Source organism: Schistocerca piceifrons, chromosome 3, assembly GCF_021461385.2.
Source record: "Schistocerca piceifrons isolate TAMUIC-IGC-003096 chromosome 3, iqSchPice1.1, whole genome shotgun sequence".
Lineage (NCBI taxonomy): Eukaryota > Metazoa > Arthropoda > Insecta > Orthoptera > Acrididae > Schistocerca > Schistocerca piceifrons.
This window is the reverse complement of record NC_060140.1, coordinates 154001112-154009174: the sequence shown is the minus strand read 5'-3', so window position 1 is coordinate 154009174 and position 8063 is coordinate 154001112.

The window sequence follows — 8063 nt, the reverse complement described above, 5'->3', positions numbered from 1 at the left end:
CACTTAATGTACTTCAAAGGTTCATCCTGCCAGTAGTCAAATCTGAAGGATTCGTAGAGGAAAGTTTTTGAGAAATACGAGCTCTTTTCCTGGAAAATCTCTCAGAGAAAAGAAATCCTCGGATTATAGTGATATGTGGTTTATACACTGTACCATCCATCTTCCTCAGCCACACGATGCGCGGACAATGAGTAGCTGTAAGTTTCATAACGGCAATAAAAACGAAAACATTTTGTGTATTTTGTTTTTTGATATGATACTGCAGGAAACGTATTTTGTTTTTTCTGTTTCGTGGTACGGGTGTGAAGCGCAGCAATGGTAGAAGGAAGACTCTTCCTGTCACGACGTTGCCATCATTGTTGTGCTATACCGTCTTCGAATGGACGGCGTTTTCCAAAGAAGATATCGTGAAGCGACTCGCCCGACCAAAGCCACCTGGAGACAAGGCCAAACAACCGTATCGTGATCTCATAGGCAAGCGGTGATCGTAATACATAGCAGTCAACACCAAAATAATAATTTGGCTCGTAAAATGAGCGATTTTTGAGTTGATAGTTGATTTAGGTTAGTTAAAAGAGAGAACACGTATAGTTGTTTGTATGTAAATGAAGCAAAAACGATTAAGAACGCATAAATTCTATTAGTTTTGTGCATAGCATACACAAAATAATTAGCAATTGTAAATAAAGGTACTGACGTCTTCAAAAAATGAATTTTTTGTGAATATGCACTGTGAGGGTAATCTGGGCTCATTTAAATGTACAGTAGTCGGTTAGTAAAACATTCACCCATTTCCAGATAATTTTTCAGTTCAAAACTATTTGGCAATGCACATCACATTTGGTTCTATTCACACAATTTTCTGTTACCAGTACAAGATCAAGAACAAATACAGTGACTAGAGTTCTGTTTGGTGAAACTCTTTGTGAAAAGACCTCCACTTTCAAATGATTATCAATCAGAATATACGCTAAGTAATGGGACTGTACTGACAGACTGACACTAATAACAATAATACACTCTTCTATCATTGTATTCGATAAATTCTGTGAAGGCATTACATAAACCTAATCTTTCGGTTACTAAACGCTGTTGTATGAAATTCGTTTTAAATACTCATTATGGGTGGCTACACAAATCTTCATGCTTTCCTACAATACTACTTCCTTCAACATACTTTCTCTTCTCGCCCTTCTCTAGATGGACCAGCACCTGAAAGTAAATATACTGGGCAGGTCGGAAACATATCTGGAACGGCATTTGAATGAAATCCTGATTTTAAAAGTGGTGCAGTTATGCTTTTTCCCTCTGTTGTAGATACACTATGGGATCAAAAGTACCCGGAAACCCTCCAAAAACGTACGTTCTTCCTATCAGGTGTATTGTGCTGCCACCTACTGCCAGGTACTCCATATCAGCGACCTCAGTAGTCATTAGACATCGTGAGAGAGCAGAATAGGGCGTTCTGCGGAAATCACCGATTTCGTACGTGGTCAGGTAATTGGGTGTCACTTGTGTCATACGTCTGTACGCGAGACTTCCGCGCTCATAAACATCCCTTGGTCCATTATTTCCGATGTGATAGTGAAGTGGAAACGTGAAGGGACACGTACGGCACAAAAGCGCACAGGCCGACCTCGTCTGTTGACTGACAGAGACTGCCGACAGGTGAATGGGTCGTAATGTGTAATAGGCAGACATCTATCCAGAGCATCACACAGGAATTACAAACTGTTGTGGCGTAACAAGACAGCTACGCCACACTGAAGTAGCCGAAAGGCACGCGTAATCTCACTTAGGCTAGAGAGAGGTCTGAAACAGGATACATAATGAATGATAGCAAGAAAAGTACGTAGCTGCTATTACTTAACTTTTATCTATCCTTGTTGTATACATCGTTCTTCTTGTTGAGACATTTCATACGATAACTATCAAACTATGTAAGGCTAATGGCGCCTTGCTAGGTCGTAGCCATGGACTTAGCTGAAGGCTATTCTATCTGCTCGGCTAATGAGCGATGCTTCGTCCGTGTAGTCGCTAGCAATGTCGTCCGTACAACTGGGGTCGAGTGCTACCCCGTATCTCGAGACCTGCCTTGTGGTGGCGCTCGGTCTGCGATCACAGTGGCGACACGCGGGTCCGACATGTACTAATGGACCGCGGCCGATTTAAAGCTACCACCTAGCAAGTGTGGTGTCTGGCGGTGACACCACATTCCTCCCCCGCAAATCGGCGAACGGTCGTGGGATAAGGCTTCCGCCCGCCGTGGGGAGGACCCCATGTTGACGTATGCGATGAGGTGGGGAGCCTAACAACAGGCGAGGCTGTGCCACCCGCACCCGGCCATTCGGTCCGAGGGGAGATAGGAAACGCCTGAAAACCTAGTCCAGGGTGCACGTCAACATGCGGTGTATGCGCCCGTAAAGAGACAGGAGGGGCCGAAGGGTCGACCTCCATTGCGTCGGGGTACCCGACGCGCGAAGACGCCATGTGGTCCGGAGCGGGCAAGAGTTCTATGGCGGAGGACAGCTGGTCACGGGAAGCGATCGGCGGCGCGTGACCCAGGGAGGCGCTTGGCGGCTGCAGCGAAGCGTTGAATGCGGGCGGCGCCGGCGGGAGAACAGGCGGTGGCGGCGGCGGCTGCGGCGGCGCGTCGCCATGGGGCAAAATGGAAGGCATCGTCGGTAACACCTGGGGATGAGGCGAGCCAGTAGATGGGTCCCCAGGGCGCTGACCGGACGGCACCGTCGCTGAAAGCAGACGGGGAGCGGCAGAACCCGTGCGACGACAGAGGCGCAGCTGATTGAGATGCCGACGCACCTCACCAGAGGCCCCCAAAACCAAATACATCGCGCGGCTGAGGCAGCGAAGAATGCGCCCTGCGAGCCAACGCCGTGAACCGCGAAAGTTGCGATAGAATACAACGTCCCCCGGAGCAAAAGCAGGAGTCTGCCGCTGCACAGGAACCTGATGCGGCGGATGCAGCAAAGACATAAAGGTTCGATGAGGACGACCGTGGAGCAACTCAGCCGGCGAGCGACCATCTCGGGGCTGAGAGCGATACGAAGACAAAAAGAGCAACAACGCGTCCTCCCGAGAATGGGACTCTTTCAACTTCAACATCTGTGACTTGAAAGTCCGGACCAATCGTTCAGCGGCACCGTTTGACTGAGGCGAAAACGGCGCGGATGTCAGATGTTGAATACCATTGGCCTGGCAGAATGACTGAAATTCTGCGGACATGAATTGTGGGCCATTGTCGGAAACAATGGTCTGCGGAAGACCTTCAATGCAAAAGATAGCAGACAACGCTTGGATGGTGGCAGTTGACGTCGTGGAAGACATCCGGACAACAAAAGGAAAATTACTGAAGGCATCTACCAGAACCAACCATCTAGCATTCCAGAATGGACCAGCAAAATTGATGTGCAAGCGTTGCCAAGGGGAAGTGGCTTTTGGCCATGCAAAGACTTTCCGCTGCGGTGCGGATTGTTGTTCGGCACACGCCATGCAAGAAGAACACATATTCGTAATCGCAGCATCGATTCCGAACCAAGTACAGTGCTGACGAGCAAGTTGTTTCGTTCGCACTATACCCCAATGTCACTGATGAAGAAGCCGTAAAACAAACGACTGTAACGAACGTGGGACCACGACTCTGGACTGATCATTATCAGAACACAACAACAAAACATCATGTCGTACAAAAAGTCTCTCCTTATGAGCAAAAAATCGGCGAACCAACGGATCCTCAATCCGAGACTTTGACAAAGGCCATTACGTAGCAACAAAACGCAAAACGGTAGCAAGGACCGGGTCAGCAGCTGTGGCTGTAGCTACGCGACGAAAATCAATCGGAAACGATTCGACCACTTCATCGGTTTCCGAATCAATGAACATGCAAGCAAGTTCGGAAGAATCGAATGCTTTATCCTCAGCAACAGGCAAACGGGACAACACATCGGCGTTTCCGTGCTTAGCAGTGGACCGATACAAGATATCGTAGCGGTACTGCGAGAGGAAAATAGACCAGCGAATGAATTTCTGCGCTGTACACGGAGGTACAGGCTTGTTCGGATGAAAAAGCGATATCAAAGGTTTGTGGTCTGTGATGATGGTAAAGTGACGACCATACAAGAAATCATGGAACTTAGTAACACCAAACACGAGAGCCAAAGCTTCTTTCTCTATCTGTGAATAATTTCTTTGCGCAGACAAGAGCAATTTTGACGCAAAGGCAATAGGGCGATCATGCGAGCCAACTTTGTGCGCAATCACAGCACCGATCCCGAAATCCGATGCATCTACCATCAACAAAAGGGGTTTCTGGCGATCGAAACGCGTAAGGCAAGTATTTGAAAGCAACGCCGATTTCAACTGGCGAACAGCGCGTTCGCATTCCGTCGCCCAGAGAAACGGAACACCTGTACGGCGTAAGCGATGAAGCGGAGCTGGAATGGAAGAGGCATTGCGCACATTCACTCACACCTTGTGATGCTAAATCGTGTAATGTTCTTGCGACCTCAACACGCAATGCGTGAGGAACATTGCGCGCTCTGAAAAATTTCGGTTGCGCGTTTACTTTCAGTTCCAAATGTGCTTCATAGTTTTTAGCGCAGCCTAATCCCGGTGCAAAAATGTCTGCAAATTCTTCACACAGACGAGAAACACTGTCTGAAGGCACAGTCTGATTCAGTGATAGGACCTGATTTACGATAGACATGTTAAACAATTGAAATAAATCTAAACCAAACAAGTTCACTGCAGAAGAAGAACGAAGGACGTACAATGACACAAGTTTTGTTTGTTCCTTGTATGTTGTAAGAAGAGTGCACTGTCCTAATACAGGGATCTGCTGTCCTGAATAACTTTTTAACTGAACATTTGCGGCACGCAACGGAGGTTTGCCCAGTTGTTTGTACGTGTCGTGATTGAGCAATGAAACTGCAGCTCCGGTATCGAGCTGGAATGGTATGACCTTGCCATTAAAGTCCAAATCTACAAAAGGTTTATTGTCCTGCTGACGACAAGAGCGACTGTCTCATGCAATTTGAACAGACACTGGTACAGAATCACTTGCTAATTGACGTGATTTCCGGCGACGTCGACGCACACTTTTTGTGGGACGAACACAGTCACAGTTAGAGACAGTGGCACTGGACGAAGTGAAATTAACTACATGAATGACCATGGGTGAAGGTCCACGAGCCTGAGTGTCCTTGGTTCGATTCCGGCGCGAAGCAAAGGGCCTGGAATGATTGTGACTGTCTGATCTGAGCTTTTTCTGGCAAACACTTTAAACATGTCCTTTCTTATTACAGAAAAAGCAAATAGCTTGGCGTGACGGGCAATTGTCACGCGAATGTCTAGTTGCACACCGCGGGCATGATTTCACTGCATTTGTGTGCTGGCGCGGCACACCTGGTTGAGAGCGTGGCGGCAGCTGTGCGGACGTGCGCGAGAGCAGTTGACCGGGCCGCGCAGCGCGCCCGGCGGACCGGTTAATGTTACACACGGCTGGCGAAGTTTCAAATGATTCCTGAGCAAAGTCAAGCGTGTCTTGTCTATCCAACATGTCTATCACTTGTTGAAGGGAGGGATTAACTAGTTTCAAAATTTGCACTCGTATACGAACATCAGAAACGTTCTGTGCAATTGCATCACGTACCATTGTATCTGAATAAGGGAGTCCACATTCACACTCAAAAGCACAATCCCATGTAAGGCCTTGCAATGTTGCAACCCACTCCCTATTAGTTTGACCGGCCGTACGTTTTGTACGAAAGAAAGTATACCTTTTTGCAACGACATTGACTGTTTCTTTGAAATAGGCGTCCAATGCCGACAAAATTTCTTCGTAGGACAGAGCTGCTACGTCGCGTCGGGGAAACAATTTCACTATCACACGGTACGTTTGCACCCCTACACACGCCAATAAATGAGGCTGCCGCTCGTTACCTTGAATTCTGTAGGCGGCGAGATGAAATCCAAACTGGCGTGACCACTCGGTCCACGATTCTTGCGCCGCATCAAAATTGCGAAACGGCGGTGCAACTGCATGTTGTGGCTGCGGTAGCGGTGAAGCGGCGGCGGCCGCATCGTGTTGCAGTGCACGTTGACCCTGGACGAGCTGTCCAAGGGCATCTAATAACGCCTGCGTCTGCTGATTCTGCGAGCGATAAAATTCGGACAGTACATCTGGATATTGTGGCGAAGCCATGACACAAGTAAATGTAAGCAATGAGAAAGAACAAGACCCTTTCCGTAGCCTCATCGCCAACTGTTGTGGCGTAACAAGACAGCTACGCCACACTGAAGTAGCCGAAAGGCACGCGTAATCTCACTTAGGCTAGAGAGAGGTCTGAAACAGGATACATAATGAATGATAGCAAGAAAAGTACGTAGCTGCTATTACTTAACTTTTATCTATCCTTGTTGTATACATCGTTCTTCTTGTTGAGACATTTCATACGATAACTATCAAACTATGTAAGGCTAATGGCGCCTTGCTAGGTCGTAGCCATGGACTTAGCTGAAGGCTATTCTATCTGCTCGGCTAATGAGCGATGCTTCGTCCGTGTAGTCGCTAGCAATGTCGTCCGTACAACTGGGGTCGAGTGCTACCCCGTATCTCGAGACCTGCCTTGTGGTGGCGCTCGGTCTGCGATCACAGTGGCGACACGCGGGTCCGACATGTACTAATGGACCGCGGCCGATTTAAAGCTACCACCTAGCAAGTGTGGTGTCTGGCGGTGACACCACACAAACAACATCAGGATCCACTGCAACTAATATGACAGTTAAGCATGGGTGAGAAAACTTGGTTTTCACGTTCGAGCGGCTGCTCGTAAGCCACACATCACGCCAGTAGATGCCAAACGACGCCTCGCTTCGTGTAAGGAGCGTAAACATTGGATGATTGAACAGTAGAAAAACGTTGTATGGAGTGACACACAATGTGGCCATCCGATGGCAGGTTTTGGGTATGGCGAATGTCCAGTGAACGTCATCTGCCAGCGTGTGTAGTGCCAAAAGTAAAACTCGTAGGCGGTGGTGCTGTGCTGTGGTCTTGTTTCTCACGGAGGGGGAAAATTGGAAATTTGTGGTAAGTTCCTATGGGACCAAAATGCTAAGGTCATCGGTCCCTTAGCTTACACGCTACTTAATCTAACTTAAAGTAATTTACGCTAAGGGCAACACACTCACCCATGCCCGACGGAGGAGTCGAACCTCCGACGGGGGTATCCGCGAGAACCGCATGGAGGGGGCTTGCACCCCTTGTTTTGCGTGGCACTAACACAGCACAGGCCTACACTGATGTTTTAAGCACCTTCTTCCTTCCCACTGTTGAAGAGAAATTCGGGGAAGGTGACTGCATTTTTCAACAAGATCGAGCACCTGTTCATAATGCACGGCCTGTCACGGAGTGGTTGCTGAGCCGTGTTGCGGTTCGCATTGGTGCCGTTGGTAAGTTGGCATCGTGTAATAGCGATAGTAGCGTCTCATTTTTTTTCTTGTGTTTACTGGTGCCACTACGTTTGCTTCTGTTGTCTGTCCGCGAGTGGCAGCAGCAGCGGTTATCGATACCTAGTACCGTGGTATTATCTTTGCAAGGACGATAAGTTTTTTTCCAGGATGGAGTGTGTCGCAGAGTTCGGTTGGGACGGAGCAGCAGTGAGGTCCGGCAGTGCAAGGACATTCCAGGACCACTGGCGGCACGCACGCACTGACAGATCGAGGGGCGTTAGTTGCGAGGGCCACAACCTCGTTGTCCACCGGATCCAAGACGTTTGACTTGAGGGAACTCTAACCCAGTAGTGAAACCTCCACTACTTTGAGATCACACCATTTGTTCGCGCGATGCTACTCGCAGAGACGCTGAAAAAAGGAGCAACGAGTGGAGTGTTTGAATCGGAAACAACCTACTGGCCGCCCAGGACAAAATTCATGTGGCAACTGCAGCCGTGTTAGTCTCATCGATAGAAGTCGGCATTTAGCATGTAGTTTTCAATCGCTATGTAATTTCTGTGTCCTACAGTAAATGGGCAGTGATGCATCGAATA